General features: G+C 42.7%; 1 long non-coding RNA gene across 3 annotated transcripts in view; it reads left to right on the top strand.

Annotated features, from left to right (window-relative positions):
- Positions 1–18,028, top strand: part of LOC125111543 (uncharacterized) — a 76,396-nt gene extending 58,368 nt beyond the window's left edge. For all 3 annotated transcript variants that reach the window (XR_007130881.1, XR_007130882.1, XR_007130880.1), the window contains one exon: positions 16,866–18,028. This is a non-coding gene — a long non-coding RNA (uncharacterized LOC125111543). The remainder of the gene's footprint in view (positions 1–16,865) is intronic.
- The last annotated feature ends 668 nt before the right edge of the window (positions 18,029–18,696 follow it).

Genomic DNA, 18,696 nt, shown 5'->3' with positions numbered 1-18,696 from the left:
ACAGATAGCATTTACTTTGCTTTAAGCCTATGATTATCTCAGTTAATTTAAAAAAATCTTTTTTTTTTTTTTTTAACGCTTTGACCAACATCTCCTCCATTCTCCCCACCCTAAGGCCCTGGCAACCACTCTTCTCTGCTCTGTTTCTATGAGTTTGGCTTTTAAAAAAAGAGATGCCACACATAAGTGAGATCATGCGGTATTTGTTTTTCTCAATCTGATTTATTTCACTTAGCCTAATATCCTCAAGCTCCATCCATGTTGCAAATGGCAAGATTTTCTTCTTTTAACGGTGGAACTATGTATATATCTCACCTTTTCTTTACCCATTCATCCATTGACAGACACTCAGATTGTTTCCATGTCTTAGCTATGATAAATAATGCTGCAGTGAGCATTAGGATGCAGCTATCTCTTCAAGATGGAGATTTCATTCCCTTCAGATTATTTCAAAGAAGGAGAACTGCTGGATTAGATAATAGCTCTATTTTTAAGTTTTTGAGGAAGCGCCATACTGATTTCCATAGTGGCCGTACCAATCTACATTCCCATCAGTGGTGCACAAGGGTTCCCCTTTTTCCACGTCCTCTCTATCACTTGTTATTTTTTGTCTTTCTGGTCATAGCCATTCTAGCAAGTATGAGGTCATCTCTCATAGTGGTTTTGATTTGCTTTTCCTTGATGATTAGTGATGTTGAGCATCTGTTCACATACCTGTTGGCCATCTGTATGACTTCTTGGAGAAATGTTCAGATCTCTGACTTTTTTTTTTTTTCCTTCTTCGGTCTTTTTGCCTTCTTTAGGGCCACACCCGTGGCATATGGAGGTTCCCAGGCTAGGGGTCTAATCGGAGTTGTAGCCGCCGGCCTACGCCAGAGCCACAGCAACGCCAGATCTGAGCCGAGTCTGAGACCTACACCACAGCTCACGGCAACACCAGATCCTTAACTGAGCAAGGCCAGGGATCGAACCCGCAACCTCATTGTTCCTAGTCGGATTCGTTAACCACTGAGCCACGCGGGAACTCCAGATTTCTGCCCATTTTTGAATCACATTGTTAGTCTTTTTGCTGTTGAGTTGTATGAGTTTCTTCTATATGTGGTTTGCAAATACTTTCTCCCATTCCCTTGGTTGCCTTCTCATTGTGTTGATCACTTCTTTTGCTGCAGAAGCTTTTTAGTGATGTAGTCCCTTTTTGTTTTGCTTTTGTCAATTGTGTGTTCTGGTGCCATATCCAAAAAATTGTTGCCAAGACCAATACTGAGCTTTGTCCACATGTTTTTTTTATGGTTCAAGTTCTTACATTTAAGTTTTAAAATCTATTTCTAGTTAACTGTTGTGACTGGCTTAAAGATAGGGGTCCAATTTCATTTTTTTTTACATGAGAATACCCAGTTTTTCCAGCACCATTTATTGAAAGGATTATCCTTTCCCTATTGAGTATTCTTGGCTCCTTTGTCAAATATTAATTGGCTATATATACATGCTTTTATTCCTGGGTTCTTGATTCTGTTCTACTGGTCTATGTGCCTATTTTTTATGCATTTAATCTTTATCTTGCTGAGGTAGTTGGCATTTGATTCATTTAAACACAAGGAAACAGACAGAAAAATGTTTTGCCCTAGGTCATGCAGCTAGAATGTATTCAGATCATTTAAATTCCACATTATGTGCCTTCAGGAGTTCCCATTGTGAGGCAATGGAAATTAACCTGACTAGTATCCATGAGGACGCAGGTTTGATCCCTGGCCTTGCTCAGGGGGTCAAGGATCTGGCATTGCCATGAACTGTGGCATAGGTCACAGACACAGCTCGGATCCCACGTTGCCATGGCCATGACGTAGGCTGGCAGCCGTAGCTCCGATTCAATCCTTGGCCTGGGAACTTCCATATGCCACAGATGTGGCCCTAAAAAAAACCAAAAAAAAAAAAAAAAACAAAGAAACCCCCCAAAACCAAATTGTGTGTCTTCAACGATATCATATTACCTCTTGGTATTATGTGGAAATTGTTCCTAAACCTCACTAAACTTTCCTATCTCTCTTGTACCCATATATAAGAAGACAGGCATATGTATAAGCTGATTTACATTTGTTATTCCATATGGGAGAACATGGGCTTTCACCTAATTTTGTCTTATAAGCAATACTTTGTAAATTAATAATAACCCAGTAATTTAATTGCATCTATATTGAGAGTATGTTGCAAGTTGCTTTAACAGCACTACTTTAAAGGCAGCCACACACATCACCACGGAAGTGTGAGTGCAAAAATAGAAGAGAGATAATATTTAATCAGCTCCAGCAGTGGCAGTGTGGAGGAGTCATGACTGAACCATGATATGTACATATCTAAAGTCTAGTTATTAGAAAATTGTAGAAATAAAATGCTACTGGGGCAAATATGTGTCCCTTTATGTTCTATACCACTTAACAACCTTAACAAATGAAAAAGGGGAAGCTAAACTAACAGTAATTTCAAATTAAAGAGGAAGGATATCAGTAATTGAAAAATCACAGCATGAGTTCCTGCTGTCACACAGGGGGTTGAGACGCCAACTACAGCGGCTCAGGTCACCGTGGAGGTGTAGGTTTGATCCCAGGTCCATTGCAATGGGTTAAAGGATCCGGCATTGCCACAGCTGTGGCAGAGGTCACAGCTGTGGCCAGGACTCAATTCCTGGCCGGGGACCTGTCATATGCCGCAGGTGTGGCCATTAAAAAAAAAAAACACACTACAAACTGAAGTCAATACTAATATGAGGATTAAATACTCTGATAACAGAATTCATTCCCCAAATTAAGAGCATTCCAGCTATCTGGATGAGGAAATGAGCAGCAGGAGGCAAATCGAGGCTTCGAAGATTGGCCTGGCAGCCAAATTTCTTAGTGGAATACTGAATTTAGAATCCTTAATAAATTCTAGCAGCAGTCCAATTTTAGCTTATGAATGTTTTATCGCATTTATCACATTTTATTAATGGGCAATTCACTTAGTAGGTGACTAGTGAAAATTAAAGCTTATAAAATTATGAATTTTGGAGTCACTTTGAGGCCCATTACTAAGACTCAGGCCCATCAGTGGATGCCAGCTCTTCTATTTTATTTTTCCTTTTTGGCCACCCCACAAGGAGTTCCCAGGAGGTCAAGGATCACATCTGAGCTGCAGCTGCAACCCATGCCACGGCTGCAGCTATGCTGGATCCTCAACCCACTGTGCTGGGCCAAGGATCAAACCTGTCTCCTGGCAGAGGATGCACAGGGAGTATGCCTGTCAGCTCATTTTATTCTATTTTTGGTTTGAAATTTTATTTTATTTTTAAATGATTTTTATTTTTTCCATTATAGTTGATCCTATCAGCTCATTTTAAAGAATTCCCTACATAAGGGGAAAAAGCATAGAGGATTAGGGTCAGAAAAGACTGATCTTAAAAGGCTGGTCTTTCCATGCGTGAGACTTTGAGCAAGAATCCTCGCTTGATTCCGAACTTCAGAATCTGTGACTCTCTCAGTGGCGTGCTGGAACTGGCTCATACTGTTGTTGGAGGGCTGATTGTTAAATTTCCAAGAATTTTGCAGGCCAGTTGTTACACCATTGGTAGTTTGATATCAGCCACAATAGACGTATTACACCACAAAGGTCAGCAAACACTACAAATCAGGGATTTATTTTTAGATAGTTTGAAATAATTTTTATTGTAGTATAATTGGTATATAACATTATGTAAGTTTTAGGTACACAACACTGTAATTCAATATTATATACACTGCAAAGTGATCGCCTTAATAAGTCTAGTTGCCATCTGTCTCCATACAGTTGACCTCTTTCACCCATTTTTCCCATCTCTCAACTCCCTTTACCTCTCTTGGCTACCAATCTGTGCTCTGCATCTATGAATTTTGTTTCATTTTGTTTGTTCATGTGTTTTGGGCTTTAGATTCCGCATATAAGTGGAATCATACGCTATTTGTCTTTCTCTGACTTACGTCACTTAGCATAATACCGTCAAGGTCCATCCATGTTGTCCAAAATGGCAAGATTTCATTCTTTTTTATTGCCAAGGAGTATTCCATTACTCATATATATCACAGTTTCTTTATCATTTCATGCATCACTAGACACAGTTGTTTCCATATCTTGGCTATTGTAAATAATGCTGCAGAGAACATGGGGGCACATGTATCTTTTCAAATGAGTGTTTTTGTTTCCTTGGGATGTATTACCATAAGTAGGATTGCTGGATCCCAGGGTAGTTTTATTTTTAACCCTTTGAGGAACCTCCATGGTGTTTTCCATAGTGGTGATACCAATTTACGTTCTCATCAGCAGAGCCCAAGGCTCTTCTCTCCTCCACATCCTCTCTACCACTCGTTATTTTTTGTCTTTTTGAAAATAGCCTTTCTCACAGGTAAGAGGTGATACCTCATTGTGGTTTAGATTTGCATTTCCCTGAAAGCTACTATTAGTGAACATTTTTTTTTTTTTTTGGCCACGCATATGGATGTTCCCCAGGCCAGGGATTGAATCTGAGCCACAGCTGCGGCAACACTGGATCCTTTAACACAACTGTGCCAGGCTGGGGATCAAACATGCATCTCTTGGAGTTCCCGTCGTGGCGCAGTGGTTAACGAATCCGACTAGGAACCATGAGGTTTCAGGTTTGATCCCTGGCCTTGCTCAGTGGGTTAAGGATCCGGCGTTGCTGTGAGCTGTGGTGTAGGTCACAGATGCAGCTCGGATCTGGCATTGCTGTGGCTCTGGTGTAGGCCGGCAGCTACAGCTCCAGTTCATCCCCCACCCTGGGAACATCCATATGCCATGGGTGCGGCCTAAGAAAAATACAAAAAGACAAAACAAAATAAAACAAAACAAAAACATGCGCCTCTTCAGCCACCCAAGCTGCTGCAATGGGAGTCTTAACCCACTGCACCAGAGCAGGAACTCCGTGAATATCTTTTCACATATCTGTTTTCTTTGGAAGAATGTCTGTTTAGATTCTCCTCGTCAGGGATTTTTTTCTCCCCTAGAAAACTTGCTTACCAACTTACAAGTATTTCATTCCTTCCTCTCTAAAATATCACCAAATTCTGCAAAAAGGGAAAAATGATTCCTCTTTGAGGGTTTTTTTTTTTTTTTTGGTCTTTTTAGGGCCGCACCCACTGCATATGGAAGTTCCCAGGCTAGGGATCAAATCGGAGCTGCAGCTGCCGGCCTACGTGACAGCTACAGCAGCTTCAGATCTGAGCTGCATCTGCTACCTACGCTGCGGCAATACCGGATCCTTAACCCACTGAGTGAGGCCAGGCTTCAAACCTGCATCCTCGTGGTTACCAGTCAGGTTCTTAACCAGCTGGGCCACAGCAGAAACTCCAGTGTTAGATTGTTTTGATGTTGAACCAGAGCTAGGTAATCACTAAACATTTATTTTGTAGGGTGGCTCTTAGGCATGAGCCCATTAATTTCCATAGACATCTTTAGAGATAGACGTTACTATCCTCAAGGATAATTACGTTTTGAGAAATACCTGACAATAAACTACAGACGCTCAAAACCTTAGAGACGAATTTTGCACCTATTATACTGAAAGAAACCAAACACAAAATGATACATACTGTATTGTTTCATTTATATGAAATTTAAGAATTGATAGAAGTTCAAGAACTCATGGAAGATTATAGAAGCCAAAAGAAAGCCTATCTCCAATGGGGAAAAGGGTGACTGAGAAGGGGTGTGATGGAAACGTTTGGGTGCTAGAGTGTTTCTGTCTTGTGATCCAGAGGGTTACACAGATGCAGTGCAGATGCAGAAATTCATCACGCTATACGCTTCAGATGATTGCACCTTATTATAAAAGTACTTTTTACTTCAATGAAAGACTTAGGCAGAGTTCTGGTTGTGGCTTATTTGGTTAAGAACCAATGAGTGAGACCTCATAGTGTCTATGAAGATGTGGGTTCGATCCCTGGCCTCACTCAGTGGGTTAAGGATCTAGCATTGCCTCAAGCTGCAACATAGGTCACAGATGTGGCTTGGATCCTGCATTGCTGTGGCTGTGGCACAGGCCTGCAGCTGCAGCACCCATTCGACCCTTAGCCAGGGAATTTCCAAATGCCGCAGGTATGGAAGTGTTTCTTTAAAAAAAAAAAAAAAAAGACTTAGGCATTCCCTGGTGACACAGTGGGTTGGGGATCCAGTGTTGTCACTGCTGTGACTTGGGTTGCGGCTGTGGCATGGGTTCCGTCTCTGGCCTGGGCCCTTCCACGTGCCATGGGTGTGGCCAAAAAGAAACAACAACATCAACAACAACAACAACACAGTTTTAGTAGAAGTTACATTGTACTAAAAGTAAAAGAAAAGGAAGAATCTGAGAAATTATTTATTTATTTATTTTTGTCTTTTGTCCTTTCTAGGGCCATACCCACGGCATATGGAGGTTCCCAGGCTAAGGGTCTAATTGGAGCTGTAGCCGCCGGCCAACGCCACAGCCACAGCATCTCGGGATCCAAGTGGCCTCTGCAACCTCCACCACAGCTCACGGCCACGCTGGATCCTTAACCCACTGAACGAGGTCAGGGATCGAACCCGCAACCTCATGGTTCCTAGTCGGATTCATTAACCACTGAGCCATGACGAGAAAGTATGTTTTATAAACTGGGAAGTGCTACAATGTCTCCTTTACCTTAGAAATCTGAGATGCCTTTGGCAGCCCTCCTTCCAGTTTTTGGCGCTGTCTGGCCACTCCTCAGTCTCCCTCGGGTACATCTGGCCTTTCTCTGCCTGTCTTGTAAGTGCTGTGCCCGCAGAGGTCTGTCCTTGTAACTTTCCTCACTTTGCATGCTGTCGATGGTCTCTGTAGGTCCAGCTCCCAACACGATTTCCTCACCTCCAGGTCCCAGTACTTTTCTAAAACCTCTAGACTCCTGCTCATTCATTCAGGAACTCTTTCCTGGGTTGTCTTTCCTGGCTGTCTTCTTATGCCAAGAACTGTTCTTGGCACCAGGCCGCTTCAGTGAATGAAACAAAGATCTTTGCCTTCGTAGAACTTATGTGCCCACATCCCTCCTCCTGGGTGGACCAATTCTCAGTATGTCCCAAATGATGTCATTATCTTCATAGCTCGATGCTCCCCAACCCCACCTGTTTTTCCCTTGCATCCCCCGTCTCAGTATTGCATGGTCATCCTCTCAGAAGCTCGGAGGCATCCCTGACCCCTCTTAAATACATAGGCTGACTTTTCTGTGTCCTGAATATCTCTCCAAGCCCTCTGCTTGTCTGTGCGTGCACTGCCCCACTCCGTTCTCATTCTTTCTCGTCTGGCTGACCAACGGGTGTCTCTGCCTCCAGTCTTCTGCCTGCCTATCATTCTCCATACGGCCACTCGAAGGATTATAAAATGCAAATCAGAACCAGCTGCTTTCTGCCTAAACCTGTCCAGTGGCCCTGCCGGATGAAAGCCTAAATTCCTGACCTTGTTGTCATGTGCTCAGCTGTCAGGTCACAATCACAGCTGCCGAAACCTGGGTTCACATCCTTGCTTACGGACATCACCTTGGGCGAAATCATTTTCTCCTTTCCGTGCCTTACTCTCCCTATGAAATGGGCATGATAACAGTACCCACCTCAAGAGGTGTTTTGGGGATTAAATTCGTCACTGCACACAAGGCTCTGTGAACCGTGCCTGGCCCTCAGCATATTCTCAAGAAGTGCTGGTTTCTTTCAGATGGTTGCTGTAATGTGCAAATAAGTTCAAGCATTTAAGAGACTTTTCACAGCACACAGTCTGTCTCAAATGCTCAATGTCCCTGTTGTTGCCTCTGTAGCCTTACTTCTTCTTTTTTTTTTTGTCTTTTGTCTTTTTTGTTGTTGTTGTTGTTGTTGCTATTTCTTGGGCCGCTCCTGCAGCATATGGAGGTTCCCAGGCTAGGGGTTGAATCGGAGCTGTAGCCACCGGCCTACGCCAGAGCCACAGCTACGCGGGATCCGAGCCGCGTCTGCAACCTACACCACAGCTCACGGCAACGCCGGATCGTCAACCCACTGAGCAAGGGCAGGGACCGAACCCGCAACCTCCTGGTTCCTAGTCGGATTCGTCAACCACTGCGCCGTGACGGGAACTCCCTGTAGCCTTTCTTCTTAATCCCCTTTCCACACAAACCTGACCCCGTCCCCGTGGGGCTGGCTGTAGTTCTTTTTCTTACAGCTCTAGGCCTAAGTTCTTCCCATTTTTACCTTTTCCCTGGACGTCTCCAAACAGTCCTTGAAGCCTCTGCCCAGGAACCAGTCCCTGGCTGCCCAGCCCAAGCTGGATTGACGGCTCCTCCTCTGTGTCTCCCTCTTAGAACCTGTCCTTCCTTCTGTTGCAGGACGTTATAATTGTTTATTTTAAATGTACTGAGAAGCATCCATCAACAGGTGAATGGATAAGCAAAATGTGCTGTATGTATACAATGGGATATTATTCAGCCTTACGCAGGATTAAAGTATATCATGGATAAACCTCAAAAACATCGTGCTGGGTAAAACCAGCCAGGATTTTGATCCAAGGTTAGACAATGTAGGCTAGATTTCTCTAAATCCCGGCTTCACCAGGCTGTGTGACCAAGTGTAAGGTATACAACTTCTCTAAATTTTAGTTTCTTCATCTGTAAAAATAGATAACTTTCCTTCATAAAGTTGTTTGAAGGAACACGTATAGAATATTTGACATCATCCGTAACCTGAACAGTGGCAAGAACTCTGTAACTGTTTTCTCTTGGGATCTTTCAGTTGTGATCTCTTTAGGCATAAGGTCTGTATCCATGTCATGACTGTATATCAGGCTCGTTGATATGGTTTCAGATTCACACTGTGACCAACTCTGAAGACCATACTGCAACAGATTAAATGCAGAAGCAGATAAAATAATCCAGGTCTGTTCTAGACAGTAAAGAGAGTTTTAAAAATAAGCATTGCTACTCTTGCTAGATCTTTTTATTTGGGTAAATGTTATTTTTTATTTTTTTGCTTTTTTTAGGTCCACACCCATGGTATATGAAAGTTCCCAGGCTAGCAGTTGAATTGGAGCTGCAGCTACCTGCCTATGCCACAGTCGCAGCAACGTGGGATCCAAGCTGCATCTGCAACCTACACCACAGCTCGTGGCAGCACTGGATCCTTAACCCACCAAGCAAGGCCAGATCTCCAACCCACATCCTCTTGGATGCTAGCTGGGTTCTTAACACACAGAGTCACGAAGGGAACTCCAAGTAAATGTTATTTTCCATAGAACTTATCCTTTATGTGAATGTACAAAGAAATTATTAATTTTTTTTTCTTTTTATAGCTGCACCTGCAGCATATGGAAGTTCTTGGGCTAGCAGTCGAATCGGAGCCACAGCTGCTGGTCTACACCACAGCCGTGACAACACTGGCATGTTACACTTACCACTATACACCAATGTTACACTCATGGCAACACTGCATCTGAGCTGCATCTGCAGCCTACACCGTAGCTGGCAGCAATGCTGGACCCACAACCTGCTGAGTGAGGCCAGGGATCGAACCTGCCTCCTCATGGACACTGTGTCGGGTTCTTAACCTGCTGAGCCACACCAGGAACTCAACTAAGGTTCTTTTTACATTAATTAATACATATTCAAAATATTCTCGGTTTTCACTTCTAATATAATACATGCTGATACACATAACCTAGATAAATACCATTCTTTGGGATCCTCAGTAATTTTTAGGAGTGTAAAGAAGTCCTGAGACCGAAAAGCTTGAGAAGCACTGTCCTTCTTTGCAGTTGGATCCCTGCTGCAACACCCAGGACAACCAGCCTCCAGGGTGTGCTCTGACACTTCGTGGGACAGGGTAGGGGTCATCACATCCCCGAGCAGCTGGTTTTATCTCTGGGCTCCTCTGCCTGCTAGGAAGTTCTGGCAATGAGTCAAAAATCTCAGTTTTGTAGACTCCCACTGACTGGTCTTAGACCCACCCGTTATCTTCACACATTGCAATTTGGAGCCCTCTTCCCCGTCGGCAGGACAGTCATCAGTTCTCCTTTGTGGCGCCCCGGAGGGAATCAGCCTGTCCTTTGGGTGACTGAAGTGCATGTGTGTTTTTCCGAGTCAGCCAGTGATTTGTAGCAAGCTCTGCCAAGCCAGATCGCTCACAGCTGCTCTTCCAGGAACCAGAGGATTATCCCCCGTCCTGCAGTGGATGTGAGAACCTTTTTGTTGTTGGTTTTACCAATAAATGAAAATTTTCCATTATAAAGGACACATACTTATGAAGGAATTTTTTTAAAAAAAAAAGTAGGGAAAAAAGAGACTTAAAAATAGAAATGGGGTCATGATTAGCCCTGACTTTCCTGTTTTGGCATCTAGCTCCCTTTCAGGCTTGCCCTGAATACTGTTCTTTTCAGACAATTCTTACAGGCAGGTATGTGCACTATGCCTCCAGCGGCTTCACAGAGTGACAGGCTGCCTGCTGCTTGGTCAGTCCCCAGCCCCATCAGGACAGCGGTGGCAGAAGGACACTCAGAGGAAACAGGAAGCTCGCAAGGATTGTGACTCCTGTGCTACCTGAAGGCACTTTAGGCCAGATCTCTCCAGGCTGCGTAGGGTCAGAGAGAACAGATGGGTACTACAGCAGCAACTAGTAATTTTTTTTTTCTGCATTTTTTTGGGGGGGTAAAACATGAAGTCCTTATGGACATTCTACTTCTGAGAATCTATACTAAGGAAATGATAGGAGATTTAAATGGCATTATGTGTCTGTTGTTATTTATAATGTTAATATGAATGTATAATAACAAGCTAAATGCTCCACAGTAAAGGTTTGGTTTAAAAACTACCTGCAGGAGTTCCCTTCCTGGCTCAGCAGTTAACAAACCTGACTAGGATCCATGAGGATGCAGGTTGGATCCCTGGCCTTGCTCAGTGGGTTAAGGATCTGGCGTTGCCGTGAGCTGTGGTGTAGGTCGCAGATGTGGCTTGGGTCTGGGCTTGCTGTGGCTTTGGTGCAGGCTGGCAGCTGCATCTCTGATGGGCCCCCTAGCCTGGGAACCTTCATATGCCCCGGGTGCGGCCTTAAAAATACAAGACAAACAAACAACCCCCCCCCCCAACTATCTGCAAGGGAACAAGGGATATATGGGAAGTCTCTGTACCTTTCCCTCAATTTTGCTGTGAACCTAAAACTGCTTTAAAAAACGAACATCTTTAAAAAACCAGAAAACAACTGTATGCTTGTAGGTTCTGGGCTAGTTAAAAATAAATGACATTTACAAAAACTTCGATGTTGGAAAATTTTTTTTTTGTAAGTATTGGAAAATTTTAAACATATTGAGTTATCTGGTTTGTGACTAGTATACAGTTTTTATGTATTTATTGACTGAAAATTGAAAAAAGCAGGTAAGCAATTATATACACAGGACAGTATCTTTTTTTTTTTTTTTTTCTCTTGGCCATACTTTTGGCCTGTGGAAGCTCCCAGGTGAGGAATTAAACCCGTGCCACCATAGTAACCAGAGCCACAGCTGTGACGATGCCGGATCCTTAACCCACTGAGCCACCAGGGAACTCGAGTACAGTTTGGATTATGTAAATGTTTTTGTTACAAAGTGAAAAAAATTTATCTTCATGGTTGGCACCAACATGTCTCAACGGGAGGAAACTGTCCTGTGAAAATGCTTTGAAATGCCCTGTAGGCACAGATGTCAACAGATGTCCAGCTCAGACAAGGGGAAGCTGCTTTGCATGAAGCAAAGAGAGGAATATGGTTTATTGACTGTGAAAAGAATGGGGAAGAAAGAAGCTATTGGTCAGCACTCTTACAATCGCAAATGACGGAAATTTAACTCAGTCTGGCTTAAGGGAAAACCCCAGGTGTCTCCTTAGATACGGTTGGATGTAGGGACTCGAACGTATTTGTGTTCTCTCTCCATCTCTTGCTTTGGTCTTCCTTTGTCTTGATTCCCTCTCAAGCAGGCTCTTTACTTGTGGTGGCAAAGACGGGCACCAGCAATGCGAGGCTGACCTTTCCACCAGCACAGTGACCCCAGGGGCACCTCTCACCAAGAGTTCCCACAAGCCTGTCCCTGAATAGCAGTCTGGCCAGGAAGATGGAATGTACCAGTTTCTGGGCTTAGTCACTTGTTTGGGTCACTGGAATAGGATAGGGTCAGCCTTGCTCAAGTTTTTTGGAAGTTCCAAAAAATAATTTGCAAGGTTTCTGGCATGGGGCTTCTAAAACCCTCGGAATTTCCTGAGTGACAAAAATGCTTTTGTTATTATTATAACCCTTGGATCACTCCTGAGTTTATGCTAATGAGGGGACTCATGACGGAACCCTACCTAGCTTCAGGATGGAGACTGGTCCCCAGCAAGACCAGCCGCTGGTTAGGTTGGGACTTTGCGCTAGCCCACCCTCAAGGGAGGGGAGAGAGATTAGAGATTGAGTTCAAGCACATGGTCCAGGATTTAATCAATGAAATTGCAGCAAAGCTCAGTGGAAGTTCCTTGTTGGTGAACACATGTTGGGAGGAGGAGTTGCCCTCATTCCTGAAGCTCTGTGTTCAGGACCCTCCCAGATCTTACCCTGTGTGTCTCTTCATTTGGCTGGTGTGATTTGTATCCTTTATAATAAAACTCTAATTGTAAGTCTAGCGCTCTCCTCAGTTGTGTGTCATTCTTTTGAATTAGAGAACCTGAAGGCGGTGATAGGAATCCTCTGGATTTGTAGCCAGTTGGTTGGAAGTATGGGTGACCTGGGACCCCACTTGTTCCTTGTGTCTGAAATGGGGGCAGTCTTGTGCGCTTAAAGCTGTGCAATCTGACCTTAAGTCTGGATGCTTAGTGTCTGAACTGAGATGCAGCACACAGGATGATGTCAGAAACAAAATAGGATTGAGTCTACATCCATGCACTGCAGAACAGAGGAAGAGGTGGGGAGCCTGGATCCTAGAGGCCAGGTGGTTATGAGGACAGAAAATCTCTTGGAAAGAACTGGAACCTTGAAGAGGGCTTTGGATTTTCATAAGACATGAAGTTGGAGAGAAGGCGTCTGAGCCAGTTTTATCTCAGCCTTTCAGAGAAGGAAGCTCCCCAGCTGAACTGAAAGTACATTCGTGTTTGCCGTGGGAATCTGTGTTCACAGGGCTTCACTTTTATGAGCTGATTCCAACTAGTTTTTTCCAATAGAACACACTTCTTTCACTCACTTGTGAGCAGATCTTTCTTATTTTTTACACATGTGCTTTCAAAGGTCCCTAGTCACTCTCAGAGCCTGGTGTAGAAGCAGAGAGTGGAAGGGCTGGCTAATGCGGGATGGTGGATTTGCAAAGCAAGTGCAAGGTAAAGTCAAGGGGGCAAGATGCATTACCCAAGATGTGTGTGTTCTGTCTGTCGAAGCCTCAAATACCAGCAAGTTCAGTGCTATTGATGGTGACTTCCAGCCTTTAGATAACTCCAAACTGTGTCATTTTATGAATAAAAGGGGAAAGGTTCTAAAGCAACTGAGAATTGAGTAGCAGTTGCAATACTGATGTTAGCCATTTCCTTTCTTTCTTTCTTTTTCTTTCTTTTTTCTTGTTTTTTTTTTTTGCAGCTTTGAAAATCAGTGTGATCTGATGGTAACCTTTGCAATGAATTTGGGAACTGCTTTCCCCTAAATCGGAGTGATTTCTGTAAAAGCCATAACATATATTGTCGTGTAACATGGTGGCCTCTGAGAATAAATTGAGCAGAGAACCAACTGTACAATCTTACTGTATTTTCAGAGACTCAATCTTAGTCTTTATTTATTTATTTATTTAGGCCATGCCCATGGCATGCAGAAATTCCTGGGTCAGAGATCAAATCAGCACTACAGCAGTGACCCGAGCTGCTGCAGTGACAATGCTGGATCCTTAACCCACTGTGCCACAAGAGACCTCCCTGAGTGTTCATCTTTTTTTTTTTTTTTTTTGCTTTTAGGGCCTCACCTGTGGCATATGGAGGTTCCCAGGCTAGGGGTCACATTGCAACTGTACCTGCTGGCCTATGCCACAGCCACAGCAACATGGGATCTGAACTGCGTTGAGACCTACACCACAGCTCACAGCCATGCTAGATCCTCAGCCCACCGAGGGAGGCCAGGGATTGAACCTGCATCCTCGTGAATGCTGGTCAGATTTGTTAACCACTGAGCCATGACAGGAACTCCTGAATGTTCACCTTTAAATGGAATACTCTGTTTGTGCTAGGCGGCTTCCATAGGGTGCATTTATAGTAACCGTGGCATAAATTCAGAGTATAAAAGCTGGCCCCATCTCCCCATTCCAGATGAGGAAACTGAGGCCCTGGGAAGTAAAGAGATTTGCCTAAGGGCACCTGGTGAGATAGTGGTGGTGGGCACAGTTTAGGTAAGATGGGCTGTGTTCACGCTCCTCGATCCTGTGTCTTCTCCGGGTGAGATCAATAGTGAGTACATCCTAAGACCGTAGAAAGTGGGTGCTAAAAGGAAAATTGAAACCGCCCCTTTCATTAGAAACCACTAATCTTCTTGTTGTAAAATGAGAAAACTGAGGCCCATGTGGTAGGAGAGTAGCATACCCAAGGCCATGCGTAGCAACAGTATCACAAAGCTGAGCCTGAAAGTCAGGTCCCCTGATGGTTAGTTTTCAGGATGGCTGAGCAGGTCTGTTGCCTCTCCAGTGAATGAGGGGTCAGAGTCTGAGACTTTGCACAAAACTCTGCTGGAATTTGGACAACTTCCTTGTGGAGACAATAAGCATTCCAGCTGTCTTTGTAGCCCCAGTAATGAGATATCACTCACATGAGGATTCAGTGAGTAATGACAGTATCACTCATATTCCCTCTACCAATACCTCTTCCATGGCGATGGAGCTGAAGCTGAGGCTGCAGGGTTGAAAGGCTAAGGATGCTCTCCACAGCAGATGAAAAGTCATGCGTCTCTTTCCGAGCATCATTCACTCGGCTGCTCATTCTTCCAGCCCTCTACGCATCCACCCACCATTCAACAAAATCTACTCTGGCCATTATCCCTGCCGTTGAGTAGTTCCCTGACTGTTGGGACAGACAGACGTGTAAACAACTAATTAAGAATCTAAATGTAATAAGAGGTAACTGAAGATTCACGGGAAAACCTAAGACGTGGTGCCTAATTCATCTAACGTAGAGGAAGGCAGAGAGGGCAGGAAAGGTTTCCCAGAGGTGGGATCATGTGTCAAGTGTGGAAAGATGAGCAGGAAATGTTCAGATGAAGAACAAAAAGCAAGAAATGCATTCCTGAATGAGGGAACGGCCTGAGGAAAGACCTCTCTAAAATTTTATGAATAATGTGACCATTTATTTTAAAATATTTTTATTTGTTTACATATGTACCGATATGAAAGGGGTTATACATTACAATGTTAATAATATTTATGGTGGGATTATGGGTGACCTTATAGAATATCCTTTTTTAACTTTCATCCATTTTTATTATCTTTTTTTTAGTAATGAAATGGGTGTCATTTTATGACACCCACTGATATATACCATTATATTAAATATAATATATAAAAGAGTAATAACATTTAGAACATTTTTAGACCTTTTTCATAGGAGCTATTCTTCCTTTGTTATTGAAAGTCCCAAAGGTGGTTCTGAAGGCTTCTGTCGGGAGAGACTTTCTGCCAAGTCTGGAGAATTTTATTTCACACAAAGCTTTCAGCAAAGACTTCGTATTAGATTTCTATACATACATCATAATTTCCTACAAGTCGAAGAGGAAGAAAAATTCACAAGGGTGTTGGAACATCCCTATACCTTCAGACATTTATTTAACAAATAGATATCAGGGTATCCCTTGGAAGAGCCACAGATGATTCAGGCAAGGAGAGCCTTTCAAAGTCAGGTGTTATAGACAAAAATGAGCAGAAGACAGAGAAGGCCGAGGGCTGGGAGAGGGGTCGCCTGGGGCAGTGTGGGGGTGATCATGGGTTTTCCTGGATCCTGGTAACTATTCCCACCAGCGTTATCTAAAATGAGAGCCTTTTGGCTCAGAGGACGCAAACCCGACTAGTATCCGTGAGGCTGTAGATTTGATCCCTGGCCCTGCTCAGTGGGTTAAGGATCCGGCGTTGCTGTGGCTGTGGTGTAGAATGGCAGCGGCAGCTCTGATTCGACCCCTACCGCGGGAACTTCCATGTGCTGCACCTCCGGCCCTAAAATAAATAAACAAATAAAATAAAATGAGAGCAAACACCTGCAACGTTCAAAGTGTGAATTGCAACCATGTGTGGGTCATGAAATCCATTTAAATGGTCACAAGTAGAACTTTTTTCATGTTTATGTAGGTTATTCATTTATCATTGAGGTATAACTGACACATACAATTATATTAATTTCAGGTATATAACACAATGATTTACTATTTGTATATATTGTGAAATGGTCAACACAATAAATCTAGTTAACATCTATCCCCATATATAGTTATAAACATTTTTTCTTTTTATTTTTTTTGGCTGCAAATGTGGCATGTGGAAGTTACCAGGCCAGGAATTGAACCTGTGCCACTGCAGTAACCAGAGCCACTTCAGTGACAACACCAGATCCTTAACTTGCTGGGTGACATGGGAATTCCATATATATATATTTTTAAACTTTTTCTTTTGGAATAACCTCAGATTTACAGATAAGTTGCAAAGATACTTCAGAAAGTTTCTGCATATTTTCACTCAGCTTCCCCTGAAATGTTAAGATGTTACATAACCATGGCACATTTGTCAAAACTAAGATATTAACACTGGTATAATACTATCATTAACTAAACTATAGATTTTATTTGGCTTTCACTTGTTTTTCCACTAATGTATTTTTTTTTTTCTGTTCTAGGATCTAATCCTGGATTATATTTAGAAGACTAGTAAAAAGTGAAATTATACAGAATGCCATAGAAAATATCAAGGTACATTGCTCAGATTAAGGATAAGTACTTCTATATAAAACTTATTTCCATTACATGCATAAGTTGTATTTTTAATGAAGGTGATAGTTAAAAAAGTAATAAAAGAGACACAGTCTTAGAGAACACCAAAGCATTAAGTATTCTTGCCATTTTGGAGATGAATATTCTAGTGAAGGGCAAAACAAAATACTTGAATCCAACAATGTGAATACTAGGGTGAAGTCAGACAATGCAAATTAACACAGGACTGTAGAACTAAGAGGCAGAGGACAGAGCAAGGCAGAGATCCTTTTATTCTCTTCTTATTGATGTACCGAACAGCCTTGTCCTTTGGATTAGAACATAACTGGCCCTGTGCATATTGTTGAGTTGGATGGAATTTTTGGATGAGGCAGCTGAATGGGCTGCATCATAGGAACACACTACACACAGCACCTGAGCCTCGTACCGCGATCCCCAGGCTCTTCCCAAGGCCCAGCTTTGTCTCTAGTGAATTCATTAATGGTTATGAAGGAAGTTGGTAAAATGCAATTGGTATATGCACTTTGAATGAGTCACTTTCTCTTCTGGGCCTCAGTTTCCTCATCTGTAAAATGGGGACACAACTCTTGGCCTGGCTCCCTCCCAGGGCTAATGAGAGAATCAAGCGAGAAGGAGAGAAGTGTTTTGTAAATTATTAAGGGCTATACAGATCTGTATAAAAATCAGGATTTCAGATAGGAGTTTTCACTGGTAGTATTCCTTGGACAGTCAGTATTTTGAGAACAAGAATATATTACTTATCTTCATAAGTAATAAGCATATATTACTTATTTTCATAACCCTATTACCTTGCCCAGAGCAGGCCCTCTTGGCAGACTCACCTCTACGGAGACATACGGACACCTTCCCCTCCATGGACTTGCAGAGGTTCATGCAGGTCTCAAAGGCATCCCACCTCCGTCTTGTTCCTCCACTCATCAGGGCAGAGTCAAGCTAGATCAGCTCTTACTCATCTATAGATTTGGTCTCAGCATGAACCCTTCTCCCCTACCTACTGGATAACCACCCATTTCAGTTTTTATTTGTATTTCTAGGAAGTGACCCAAATGTCCACTGATAGATAAATGGATAAAGAGGCTTCAGGGTACACATACAATGAAATATTTCTCGGCCATGAAGAAGAGTGAAATCTTGCCATTTGCAACAACATGAATGACTTGAAATCAGTCAGACAGAGAAAGACAAATACTGTCGAATCTCACTTACATGCGAAGTTTCAGAAACAACAAAAAAAACCAAAACGAAACAGAAGCAGACTTACACATACCGAGGGCAAACTGGGGTTTGCCAGAAGTAGAGAAGTGGGGCAGAATAGGTGAAGGGGATTAAGAGATACAAACTTCCAGTCATAAAATAAAATAAGTCATAAGGAGTATAGTCAATAATACTGTAATAATTTTGTACTCTGACAGATGGTTACCGGACTTGTTGTGGTGATCATTTTGTAACATATTTGATGGTCAGCATGTAATATACTTGAAAATAACATTATATGTCGACTATATTTCAATAAAAATTTTAAAAATAGATTATCCTTTTAAAAAATGTTTCAAAGACATGCACGCACACACACACACACACACACACACACACACACACACACACACACACACAAAATACGGAAGATACTGAAAATCACAACCAAGGAAAACTAATCTTTTGTATAATCCCTAACTTAAAAACAATGTACAAAGTGAATTCTCCTGTGGCGCAGTG

The sequence above is a fragment of the Phacochoerus africanus genome, chromosome 11 (assembly GCF_016906955.1).
Source record: "Phacochoerus africanus isolate WHEZ1 chromosome 11, ROS_Pafr_v1, whole genome shotgun sequence".
NCBI classification, from domain to species: Eukaryota; Metazoa; Chordata; class Mammalia; order Artiodactyla; family Suidae; genus Phacochoerus; species Phacochoerus africanus.
This window is presented reverse-complemented; position numbering and strand designations above follow the sequence as displayed.